Raw genomic sequence first — 10,290 nt, forward strand, 5'->3', positions numbered from 1 at the left:
AGCTCGGCAGCAGGATTCGTTTCGACCTGGTAGAAATCGGTCGAAGTCAATTGGAAAGAGACAGGTGATAAACTGTCAATCCATTTCTACTTGTTTAGACCCGTTTCGACCAGACTCCATTGAACGGACTACATTTTGGCGTAAGTTTCATCGTCCATCAAAATGCATCCGTTGTACTTGGTAAACACTTTCTCGAACAATTTTCTTGCCCTGGTTTTGGCAACCAGGTTTTGTTACAGCGTCCTGTTGGGGTGTTCGCTTGCATGATACGACCGCAAGCCTTCTCGCAAACATATTCGTCGAGCTGTACTGTGATTCGTCTTGAACTTTTTCGTCAAATCACGCAAGGAGATTCCAGGATTATTGTGAACTGATCGAATTACCTTTGCTCACAGCTTCCGGTCATATGTTCCACTTTTACGCCTGGTTTGTTTTGCTCGATCCACCGTAGGGGTCTCCCGGTATTGCAGCACCGAATTTACAGTCGATTTTGGATATTTCAGGAATTTCGCGATCTTTACCCCTGACCACGTCGGTTTCTCTACGTGAGTGTACAGAATTTTCTCTCGCCTTTCGCGTTCCATCGTCGATAACTTTTGACTGACTGCTTCAATCTTGATGAAATTTCCACCACTAAGTATGTTTACCATCCGGATCAAAACACTGTCAATAGATTCGCGATGTGACAACTAGGGGCGCTGCAGTAAATTAAAAGATGTGACCAGATTCTATGTGAAACAGAATTTAGCCGTCAGGGAATTTAAAATTTCCTTGGGGGCCGTTCAGATACCACGTGGACAGAAAAATGAAATTATCATCAAAATGAAATTTCATACCCCCTGCTCCCCCTCCCCGAAATAACATTTGCTGATATGAAATTATTTTAAAAATTTAAAATTACTAAATTATGATATTTATCACTTGCTTTCAAGTAGCTACTAGTTGTTTAAACTTAAACTGGAAAGCTTTGAAATTTTAAGATTTCGAATTAAACATCTTAAAAAAAATAGATTTATCTGCATATGAATGAACCAAACTAAATTAAATTAAGACCTTGGTAAAAAAAAAATCTGTATTATAACAGAAATCAGGATCCCAATCAAAATAAATACTTGGCCAAGTCATCAAAACCCTTAATCAATATCCTCAGCACTGTTCCGTGGAATTTGGAATCAATGATCAGGCTCAACGAGATATGCAATACAAATAAGTTATCTGTTTAAATTGAAGATATTTTTTTAATTGAGGAATTTGAATGCGCAAAAACGAGTCAGGTTCTCAATTGAATTGAGTCAGTGGCATAGCTTTTCTCCAAATATTGGTGAAAGTATGCCAGAGTGCATTTTGTAAATGTATTCCAAATTTGAACAAAAGCATATTAGAGTGCATTTTAAACTCTCCGGAACGAGGGGTACGAGTGAAAAATTCTATTATCGAGAAATGTTGACCTTTTCTGTCAGTAGATGGTGTTTTGGTTTGTTAAAAGATTGTCCGTTGGCATTTATATGAAAAATTTTGAGAGCTAGGTATCTTTGAATGTATTATTTTTGGTTAAGTACTGCGAATTCTAACAAATGATAACTAAGAATTTTAACATTGAGCACTCTTCACAATAAGTTATGAGATGATTGTGTCCAAGAATAGAAACACTGAAATATAATTCAAATGAAACCTTTTTCATAGCATTACAATGTAACTTCGGTTTAGAGATGATTTGATTTCGATATTGCTGATCCACTCTTTTTTTCTATTTCTGCGATAGCTGATTTTGGCTCCCGTAGGGTACCACTGTAAAAAAAATTACAGTATTCAAGAAAAAAATGAGCATTGTTCTACATAAGGATTATTTATCGACTGAAATTAAATCGGATGAACAAGCGGAACACATTGAAATATGATTTAATAAAAAGTTGTCAAACAAACATGTATACCAAATATTATTATCGGATTATCTATTGTTTATAAAACAAAAAATTGTGTTTGCCTTGAGCAGAACACATCGAAAATTCTTTCTATACGCTCAGTGCTGCTCCCTTCTGAGAAGGGGTATCATAACAGGCGACTAAAATAGCTTGTACACCCTTCATGAGGGTCAATGGTTTGAGTATTAAACAACTTCAACGTCAAATAACATACAAAATTATCAAAGCAACCGTTGTTCGTATTCGCACTGTTGGTATAAATTTCAACATACTTGTTTTTATGAACAAAAAGATTCCCATTTGAGCATTCAATAGATGATTTTCTTCAAGAACAGAGTAAAATTAGAAAAGCAAAGTTTCGGTTTAATTCAAATTCAAATCAATTTTTTTTTCCGGATGGCAATATTTGGTTAATAACTGGTCCAAAAGGTCAACCAAAATATATTTTTACCATTTAAAGCATTGTAGATGGCTCTGAAGTACTCACTTCCAACAGATATACTTTTAAACAAGGTCCTTAGATACACTAGGTTCTCCGACTTTCACAGTAAGTAGGCGAGGAGTGAGCGGGGCTCTCAATGAGTTTGTTTATTTTTTGCTCAGCTTTTCTGTGGTTTGTTGGTAAACAAACTTCATGAGTTCCGCATAGTTGCAAAGCCTACATAGCCAAAATGGCTGAATCGGGAATTCGTTATTCGGGAACACCTCCTGAATATATACCCACCTTGCTTTTAAAGCAGATTTGTTTTTCCAAGACACACATTGGTTACCATGGCTAGATGCATGAATCTTGTTGCCCGAACTCTTAAGGTGGCGTTGAAAACATCGAAAGTCCGTATAGAAGAATTAATGTTCGCGGCAAAGCCCACTTCTTTATCTTGAAGTGACGGTATCTTTGCCTTGAGCTTGGTCTATCAGCGGCAAAATCACGGAAAAATTAATAATAAAAAAAACCTGTTTGCGATGGGGTCAATCAGCGGACAAATTAACGAAAAAAATGAAAACCTGTAGTTGTTTGAATAAGTTTAGTGTTCGACGACACGGTAGCGATCATTCATTGAATGTTGGATTTCGTACTATGTTTTGCAGTCGGAGTTAACTGAAAAGCGGTTAGCGTGTAGAAAACCGTCAGATTTTATACTGATTTGACAGATCGCACAAATTTCGCAGTTATGAGTGCGCAGTCCAATTTTTTGCGATGCGAATGGTATTATTTCCTATAATAGATTATTCACCGTAAACAACTCCTTTTTTAAACTTCTCATATACGATTTGTTACATTTTAACGACAACATAATTGAATTCGACCAGCATATAAAGTATCAAAGACGCATTTATCGCATCAAAAATCTTCGTCATGCCAAATTCGTTAATTCTCAGGCTATGGAAAAATATGTTTTCAATAATGTAGATTGTTTTTTGTTTTGTCTGGGATTTTAACGCTCGTAATTAATTCAATCTCAATGAATACTAAGAATAATAATATTTCATTCCGATGACTTCAAGTTTTGTCCTCTCTTGCAAAATAATGATTTGAAGATTGATTCAAGAATTTACTTCTAAACTTTTCAATGAAATTAGTGAGTAAGAGTGAATTTTTTAACTGTGTTTACTGCTCCGGCTAGCCTACCGCACGGAAGGCTACCGTCGCGCGATTAGAAATTTTCCCAGTAACCGCAATAGCTTCAAAAAACTTTTATTGGATCTTTCATTCAACATTGGCCTGGATTCGACCAGACCGAACTGAACGCCAATTTGAAAAAAATGTGTTATCTATTGTAGCGGTTGCGAAACATGATAAACTACCTGTCCAGTGAAAATCAGAAATTTTTTCCTCTTTTTCTGATTTTATTAGAAAATTTCAATTTTGCAGACAGTGGAAACGGCAAAAATGCGTTGCGCCAAAGTGAACTGAGAGTCACCTTAGAGGTAAAGACAAAAAGTCTGTTTCGGTCATGAAAACTGATTTTGTGCGAAATTATCTTATGTGTGATGGTTTTTTCAATTCAAAACAGTTCTTCGTCTCGTCACGAACTAATATATGATAAATTAATTGATTTAAAACGTTCCCGTGGCTAAAAACTTGGTATTTAGGATTGTAAGCATTTGTTAAAATTTCGCTCCGCCAGACTGAACCGAATCCCTTGAGTTTTGTCTCCAATTTACTTAAGGGGATGTAAGAATTTTTAACATTTAACGATGAGAAAAGCTTTATTTTATTGCTTACCGTCGTTCAGAACGCAACCGGTAAGTAATAATCAAAGATATTCCGGATTTTAAATGTGCGAAATTTGTATGGCTCGGTTCACTCTGGCTCAACGAAAAAAAACATTTTCCAAGCCTCAGCCATACTCGTTACGTGCTGCTCGTAAAGCGCCTATAAGTAGGCTCCTACGTTTAGAACAAATTGTCCAGTCAAATGATAGCTCATGGCATTTTTTTAACATTTTGGTTCGACCAGAGTGAACTGGGTGCAAACATATTGCTATTAAACTTCAGTTTTTGGCTTATTGTGTAATCAGAAATCGACCAGTATAGCCTTGACGGCTTTATAAGAGTCTAAATGTGATGGTAAAATGATTAAATGAGATATCTAATAAAATAGTATCAATTGGTAGGGTTGTGAACTTTGGACTCGATTTTCTCGAAATCAAGTTTATGGCGTTCAGTTCGGTCTGGTCGAATCCCGACCATTTAAAACAAGTACTCATAAAACAGTGTGAAATTAAAAGGCGAATAAAGCTCACATACAAATGAAAACATGGAAAATCTTCAACATGGTTCAACAAGATTCGGAAGTCTTTTTGAAAATTTCTTTGTAAAAAAAACATCGTACAGGGAGATCATCCCACTTGAAAAGCGGGATGACCTCCAAAAGAGATTTTTATTAAATGGGGGATGGAAAAGGTAAAAAAATTATTTTGTCATTTGATTCTTCAATCTTAATAATATATGGCCAAATCTATTCAAGCCTCCTAAAAATGGCGGGTGAAAAAAATGTTTTTCGTGTTAGAATGTCTGTTTTGAATTCTATCAATTAAAATTTCATACCAATAAGTTTTTCTATAATATGAAAACGATAAACACAGTGAACAATCTCGATTAAAACTTTGAAAAGATTCACATAATTTACATGGCTTAATATGGGCAAAATTTCTTATAATGATGAATCTAAAGCTTCCAAAATTTCGAAAAGTCAAACGACTCATTTTCATTTATATTTTACTAGCTGATTTATCCGGCCTTGCTCGGGTTCACATAAAATATAAATCAAAAGAGTCGTTTGATTTTGAAAATTTTGGAAGCTAAATGTTAACCATTATATGAAATTTGGCTCATGTTTTGCCGTGTAAGTTTTGTCCTTTTTAGTGTTTTTATTGAGAATATTAACTGTGTTTATCGTTTTCATAATATTGAAAAACTTATAGTCATGGGGTTTTAATTAGAAGAAGTTCAAAATAATTTCCCTTAAATGCATATTCTTCTAATCACGTAAATTATTTCTTCGTCCACAATTTTTAGGAAGCTTGAATAGATTTGGCTTTATTTTTTTATCTTCAAATGATAAAATTGTTTTTTTTATCTTTTCCATCCCCCATCTAATGAAAATCTCTTTTGGAGATCATTCCACTATTCAAGATAGATGATCGCTCTGTTCGAGGGTACATTTAAGATTTGATTACTTAAAAATTTCTAAAAAGACTCACGAATCTTGTTGAGCCATATTGAAGACTCACTTTGCATGTTTTCAATTTCAATAGTATGTGTGCGTTTTTACTTTTTAACTTGAAGCTATTGTATAATAACTTTTCCTAAACGTTGAAAGTTCTACTAAAAGTTTTTCGAAGATATCGAAAACAAATCATCTCTGAACCGAAATTACCATTTTAATGTGATGAAAAAGGTTTTTTTAGTTCTTTTTCAATTGGTGAGTGATCAATGTTAAAATTCTTAGATATCATTTGATTGAATTCGCAGTACTAAAAGGTTTAACAATAAGTTCTCTCAAAATTTTATGGTATAATTTAATTGTTGACCATAAAAAAACTCAAAAACTAAAAACTGACCAATGAAATAAAATTGTTTGAAACTAAAAACCTCAGATTTAATTATCTAATCATTTTCCCCAACCACCCCTTCCCTCTCCCCTTTTTAAATTTACCGACGATTATCAAAGCGTTAAAATCGCAGCCTACAATCAACTTATAACTCTGAATCTAATAAAAAAAATTTCTGTGCGGAATTAAATACATAAGAAATTGTTTGGTTCTTAAAGCTGGAATTTATGAAAATCAGTTCATTAGTTATTCAGCACTCAATCCAACTAGTTATTCAGCTGAAGAAATGAATTTGTTAATTGTTCAGTTCACTGTTTTTCGTGTAGTGTAGTCAAAATATATGAAATGTAAGAGCATCTGTATTCGTGGTCTATTCTTGGGTCTAATTTATACAAGAATTGAACCAAGGAAATTAGATCCGATCCAATGAAAAAACTGGCAACTGCACTCGTGTTCCATTAACTGTCAAACGGTTTAGAACTGCGTCAAATTGGATCCAAATCTCATCAGTTTTGGATCAATCCTTATACCAGCTCTAAAAAAAGTTGAGTTGAAACTGGTATAATGGATCACCAGTGCGGTTGCTCGGGTCGGAATTTGGGTCTAAACCGGCTGTTTGGACCACGAATACAGATGCTCTAATATGAGAATGAAGTTTTTTTTTAAATATCTAAGATGTTTTGGAAATTATTTATGCTTTTGACTTGTTTTTAGATTCAAGAAAAATTTACAGGAAATACCGTTTTTTTCGAACCATTTCCAAACCGGTGTATCGGTATTTGAAAAATGGACGGTTTTTCCAGTTTCGGTAAAACCCGTTAGACCACCCTACAATTAAGGCTTTTGAGGAACATTTTGTAACTTCAAGTCGCTATAGAACGCATAGTTGCCCTATTTGTAACTTTTATACTGAATGGATGCGATTGACGTATCACAGAAAAGGCTATTGGGGAACATTTCGTAGCTTTCAGTAAGAAGTTTTCAAAAGTCATTGTCTTCGGAAGAAAACTCGCTCCCAAAAATTTGTACCAAGTTGTTTGTCCCAGGAATATGTCTCTCGCTGTTCCTGCGCCCTTTAATAAGTGTTCTCGAACCCATTGAAGGATCGATAAATTGCTCCCATTAGTTGAAACTTCGTCAATCATCGAATAACTAGTTCCCGTTAATTTATGACCGTGACCGCCGCCGTCCGCGAGAAGCGAAACAACCACACGATAAAAAAAAATAAAGCCCGCAACAAAATTTTCAACAATCTGGATGCCTTCCTCGGGAGGCTTCAACGCCGCATGGTTATGGTTTCATCAGATCGTTTTCCTCGCAGAGATGAACCAATTGCCGCATGCGATGATATATCATAATTTATTTGCTCATATAAAACCAATAACACGCTCATTTTCCATTCCTATGTAGATTGTAACCTGCTGCCGACCTGCCCCGAATCGACTGGGGGTCTGATCTGCCCTCATCTTCCGCCGATCGGATGGCCACTGCGCATTTCGATGGTGGGGTAGATGGTCCAGAGTCCAGGAACCCTTCCAGGTAATTTAAATATTTATGCTGCCGCAGAATGATGGCCATTGGATGATGGGCCCTCGTTGTTGGTTTGGAAGCTGCGGCTGGTCTCGCCTGCGGTGGGAAGATCCAAGTATGGTTCCGGAGGGGGCTCTCAAGAAGCAGAGTCCTTCTGCTGAAGGAGAAGGAAGAAGGGAAGTGGAAGGACCCCAAGCGCGAGGGAATAATTTTGGACACACACCGTGCGTTTTATTTCCTTCTCGGTATACCTGGATGAACCACCGAGAGACGGACGCGGACGGGTTGTTTTCATGCTGGAAGGCGGACTTTTTGCTGCTTCTTTGGGACCCCATTGTCTGGCAAGAATCTGCCGACCGGCCGGGAATCTTATGTACCGGCAGCCTCTTGTGAGGGCTTCTCCAAAGGGCGCACACGCGGGAAGGAAGCGGAAACTCGCGGCAAGGGGATACTATTAAAGAAGCAGCGCTCAGATATTATGTAGGACCTCCCGAAAATTTTCCCGGGAATAATTTTGACCAGCGGCTACGAAACATTTATGCTACAAAATTAAGAGAAAGAACAAAACCACGACTTGGATGTTGTTACTGACGATTTCGTTGATGAGCATGATGATGATGATAATGATGATGATGATCATGCAGATGACTTTGGCGATGAAAGCCCCCCTGAAGGGAATGAAGGGCATCCAGCAGCATTTATTAGCCGTGTCGTATCTAAATGCGCTGAGGGGGATGAAGAGGTTCACATTTAGAATAGGCGGAAAATGATGGCAAAGAAAAACCCACAAGAACATATAACATCATCTTATTAACGTGTTTGGATGGTTTTTGCCCTTTTATTTTACCTTATCATTACGTTGTTAACTTTGCTGTACGCCGAGGTATCTTCTCTTTAGTGTTTGACTCAAGATGAAAGAAACGAGATGCAGATGAGGATTAGAGTAGAGGTTTTACTGTGGGATTCATTTTATAGATGATTTGGTTTGATTCGATTGAATATTTAATGCTGATAATAGTCTTACGAATTTTTGAATAAAAACTGTGATGAAAGTAAGAAAAATGAACAATTTATATACCTAAACATATCTAGCTATGAAGCAGTTTTAATATGTTTTAATATTTAGAAAAAAAAAATCAGGCGACAAGTTGCAAACGGTAGATTTTTTAAGGCACGAGAACTTAAATTATCAAAAACGGAACGCGTGTAAATCGGTGAAATCGTTTATTTAAAAAATCAAATTAAATTTCTTTTTCAAGTTTAATTAGTATAAAATTCAGGAAAAATATTCAGTTAGGCTTCCGCTTTTCCAAATCCGAATTGCCGGGCCTTACGCTTAACCCCTGCCATCAGATTTTGTACAGCCACCTTGTCAACCTTCTTCGCCGCAGAAAGCCAGTTTGCCTTGAACCGCTGCTCGTCCTTAGCAGTTTTTTTGGTCTTCTTTAGGTTCCGCTTGACAATAGCCCAGTATTTCTCAATTGGGCGGAGCTCTGGCGTGTTGGGAGGGTTCTTGTCCTTGGGAACCACCTGCACGTTGTTGGCGGCGTACCACTCCATGGCCTTTTTACCGTAATGGCAAGATGCCAAATCCGACCAAAACAGTACGGAACAACCGTGTTTCTTCAGGAAAGGCAGCAGACGTTTATTCCAACACTCTTTCACGTAAATTTCTTGGTTGACAGTCCCGGAAGCTATGAAAATGCTGCTTTTCAAGCCACAGGTACACTGCCGCTATTCACAAGACTGTCCCGTATGCATTTTCGTCATTTTTCAGTTTATCTCAAAAATCGTTCAAATACAGTTAGTTCTTCAATTTAGACTACAAACTTTCATAACATTGTTCTTAACATATATGTATGAAATTGTGAAAGTTAGACTAGATAAAACAGTAAAGTAAAGTTAAAAATAACAATCTGCATAATTTTTATAAGCTAAGTTTAGCCAGCTACAAAGCCATATTTTTAAGGTTTTGTCATGCTGTTACTTGCTGCTTGGACTTTCATAAAATCTATGACAAAAAATTCGCGTACCTGGTAGCACACGCTTAAGTCATATTGAATTGATTTTTCTCATCAAATATTTGCAGCCAAGATACTTTGCTGTTTCTGATTCAGCATTCATTTAATTTGAAGGTATTTATAGTCTTTCTTAAAAGATAATCGACCGAAAAACTTTCCAAAATCTGATGGTACAAGTTGTTTTATTTCTGGAACGTTGTTTTTCATTTTTTTTTTTTTTAGACTCACTCAATTCTTACGATCAACTTTCTTTATCTTTAACTATCTAAACATGTCATAAACATCTTTTCAAACTTATTTTAATCAGTAAACAACCAGTAAAGTGAATAATACAGCGCAGATAGAGAGAATCAAATGATCAACTCCGCATCAAAAACTCCCGAGTCAAAAAAAAACATTGGACAAAATTCAACAACAATTATCTTAATATCTGTGAAGAAAGAAGTAGAAAGGTAAAGTTTCAACCGAGAAATCCACGAAAGTTTATAAAAATCTTTAAAGCCGTTTTTCTCGGTTCGTTGTTTTTGCATATGGGACAGACTTGCCGGCAGCGGCAGCACAGATGGCTTGCCAAACCAGATATTTCTTCGCGAACTTTGACAGTTTCATGTGCTTGAAAATATCTGCTACCTTTCCCCTTCCTTTTGCCGTATAAAACTCCTGTCCCGGAAGCTGCTTGTAGTCGGCTTTGACGTAGGTTTCGTCGTCCATTACCACGCAGTCAAACTTCGTCAGCATCGTCGTGTACAGCCTCCGGGA

Source organism: Uranotaenia lowii, chromosome 2 (assembly GCF_029784155.1).
Source record: "Uranotaenia lowii strain MFRU-FL chromosome 2, ASM2978415v1, whole genome shotgun sequence".
In the NCBI taxonomy this organism is placed as follows: Eukaryota; Metazoa; Arthropoda; class Insecta; order Diptera; family Culicidae; genus Uranotaenia; species Uranotaenia lowii.